We start from the raw sequence: 3,349 nt of genomic DNA on the forward strand, positions 1-3,349 counted from the left end.
GGGCTCCTGCAGCCGAGCGCTGGGGCTCGGGGAGCCAGGGGTGGGCTCTGCGCGTAACTCCTGAGGACCCCGGTGTCGGGACGCCCCGCGGAGGGCCCCAGCAACCCGCACTTCACCGCTCGGACTCCAGTCGCCGGCGAGCCCGGCTCGCGGCCCGGGGGCGTCTTACTCCTCCTGGTCTTCCCAGGACTTCAACCTCAGTGTGGTCTGCGGAGTTCCTTGCACAAAGCACCCAGAGTTCAAGGTGCTCCGAGCCCCCCCAGGCCCGAGCTGTCGGAAGCGTGTCCGCCCCGTGTGTACTCCACAGAGGCTCCCCAGAGACGAGACCCAGCGGTATTTCTCCGTCTGGCCGGAGCAGGTGGCATCGCCCCTCCCTGCTCCGCCGTGTTGCCGCGGGTGGCGTGACGAGAGCACGGACCGTCCGCGGGGCGTCCCACTTGCAGGGTAAGCGCGCCTACTGGTCCGGGTGCAGGTCCACACGGGCTTTCGGAGGCAGTGCAGTGCGAGCCGACCTCCTGCGGGCGCCCACCCCTCCTCCGCGTGCAAACTCCGCCTGCTCAGCTTTCTGCACCGTTGTTGTTTGAAACTCGGAGCTAACAGCATCAGCGTTGTCGAGTTACCCCACAGCACCACTCAGAAAGCACGCAGCTCTCCCACTTCCTTAGAACACGAAAGACAAAGGCCCCCGGGGTTGCAGGGGGGTCTCAGCACTGGGAGGCTCCATCCCGGGCCAGGGAGGGACCCCCAGGCCCCGCAGGCCCCTCCTGTGTCCCCGCTGCTCCCCTCAGCAGTGGGTTTCAGCAGATCCGCCTGCTCTGCTCCCCACTGCCTCTGGTGAATCCTGTCACCCCTGCACCTCTGGCCTGCACCCCAGCTCTTGCATGCATAAATCAACGCCTTTCCAAAAAAGCCAAACGATAGGGTTTCCTCCTAAAGGGGTCAGCTCCCAAGCTGCGTAAGCTCTGCAGACACAGCCCCTCCCTGGATGCAGCTGGCTCGGCTGTGCTGGCTGCAACGTGTGCACAGCCCTGCGACACGCCTCCTCTCGGGGGACGCCCCTCGGCCTCGGGAGGTGCTGGACCACGTGAAAACCGGTGAACAGAAGCGGCGCTTTCAAGAGGCAGCGACAGAGGGCGCGGGCGTCCTCCCCGCTCTCACGCTCTGGGTCTCGGGGGCCCGAGCCGCTCACGCGCGAGCAGCCCTCATGCCGAGGGACCGGGGCGCCTCCGGGCAGCAGAGGGCTGCGCGTCCTAAGGTGTTTCAAGAATGTTGAGACTCCAGAAACTCCTCTGCGACACTCTCCGGAGCCCTGGCGGGCGCGAGCCCCGAGGTGAGGCTGCGCCTGGGGCAGGGTCTGTCAGGGAGGACCCGGCGGCCCGAGGCAGCTTACCCAGCGGGAAAAGCCCTTGCCGCACTTGGGGCACGCGGACACGGGCGGGGTGAAGGCCGCGTCGTGGCATTTCTTGACGTGAACGTTGAGAAGCTGCTTCTGCCGGAAGCGCTTGCTGCAGGCTGCGCAGGGGAAGGGCTTCTCGCCGGTGTGGGTGCGGACGTGGGCCGCCATGTGGTGCTCCTGGGGCGGGGGGGGAGACGCGCCAGGGGCTTTCTCGTGAGCGGCTGGCACAGGGGCCACAGCCCGAGCTTCGCTCAGGTGCGGCGGCGGGCACACACGCCCAGATAACAGAAACGCACTTACGGCCCCCCAAAAATCACCTGCAGGACTCCGCAAACAATAAATCAAACCCACAGCGAACCCGCCCACGGACGGCGCCCCCGCGGGACGGTGCCATCCACGAGACGCCGCACGCCGGCGAGCGAGCGACGCGGTCCTCGAGACCGGCTCCCGCTGGCCCCGGCCTGCTTCTGTTTGGAGACTTCTGACGTCGTCAGCAAGGGCAGGCCGCGAACTTCAGAGCCTGACTGGAGCGTAAACTCACCGAGTCTGGGCTTGGAAGGGGCTCGCCCACCCCACGCGGCTCCCGGTGCTCGCAGAGAGGAGGAGCACGTCAGGGCTGATGTCGGGGCACAGCGGTGAAGGTTATTCTTCGCAAAGAATGGCCAGAAATTGCAACTGAGAGCCAGATGCGCCGATACTTTGGGCACTCGGACCAAGCCCACTCAGGCCAACACTGACTCACCGGAGCTGCCGCTCCCAGCTGAACGCTCAGCCGCCCTGCAGGATCCCTGACAAGCTGTCAGTACACTGACGAGCTGCTCACTCTTCACCCAGCTCCCCAAACCCTCTCACCGCCCCGTCCCCCGCAGGGCAGACCCCCGGGGCCCCCAGCAGTGCTGGGCGCCCTCCTGCTCTCTGCCCCCCCAGAACCGGCACCCAGGTCTTAATCACCCTCAAGAAAATGCTCAAGCTTGAGTCTGGGGCTGCAGCGTATCTTAGCCCTCAAAATCCCCGGGAAACGCTCACTGCCCTTACGGAAACCAAGAATGACGCGGCGTCCACACCGCAGACGTCACGGGCCTGTGGTCATGCCTTTGGCGTCAGCGCCACACAGCCACAGCGGTCAGCTCCTGGCCTCTGGTCAGGGCTCGGACTGAGGACACCGGGGAGCTTTTGTTCGCGTGGGTGGTAGCTACTCACACTGACTGCTGAAATCCAGACTGGGGGCTCGAACAACAGGAAAACGTGTGTCGGCTGACTTAAAAATAACAGCGAGCAGCTGCCTGCCCCCTTCTCCCCGTGAGGTGAATGTTCAAGCCGGAAACCTCCACCCGCCCCAGCTGGCAAAGGAGCCCGCCAAGATGCAGGCCGGCTCGGAGCGCACCTGCGGCCCAGAGCCCTCGCCGGCCCCAAATTCTGCCCTCACTGGCCGGCCTGCACTGGCCGCGCCCCAGCGCTGTGCAAAGCGCCGCGGACCGCATGTCTGCTCCAGCGGCCGCGCGTCGCTGAGCTGCCGGGTTCAGACACAGGAGGCCAGTCTGGGCCCTGCCCGCCCCGGCTGTGTCTGGGAACAGCCAGATTCTATCAGCTCTTTCAGACAACTGGGGCCGCCCTCCGACAGGACACCGAGCTCAACCCGTGACCACGTCCTACAGCCGGCTGCGAGGCAGCCCCCACACCGCATCAGTGAGCCCCGGCCACGCCCACGGCGGGCAGCTGGTCCCCAACGTGACTGCGCCCTGGTACGAACCTGCTTCCTTACAGCCCCCCGCCCGCAGGAAGAACCGTGACCGTAGAAAGCGGCGGTGCCCGCGTGGGGGTAAGCCGCCGAGGTTCTAGATCTCATCTCTCGAAAGCTGAAGTCGTACCCCGGGAAGGAGCTTCCCTTGGAGCAGACATCTGGGGAACCCCTGGCCCACGCCCAGAATGGGGGGCAGCTGCCACCTGGCCCTT

This window comes from Condylura cristata, unplaced genomic scaffold (genome assembly GCF_000260355.1).
Source record: "Condylura cristata isolate star-nosed mole 26May11 unplaced genomic scaffold, ConCri1.0 scaffold00022, whole genome shotgun sequence".
Lineage (NCBI taxonomy): Eukaryota > Metazoa > Chordata > Mammalia > Eulipotyphla > Talpidae > Condylura > Condylura cristata.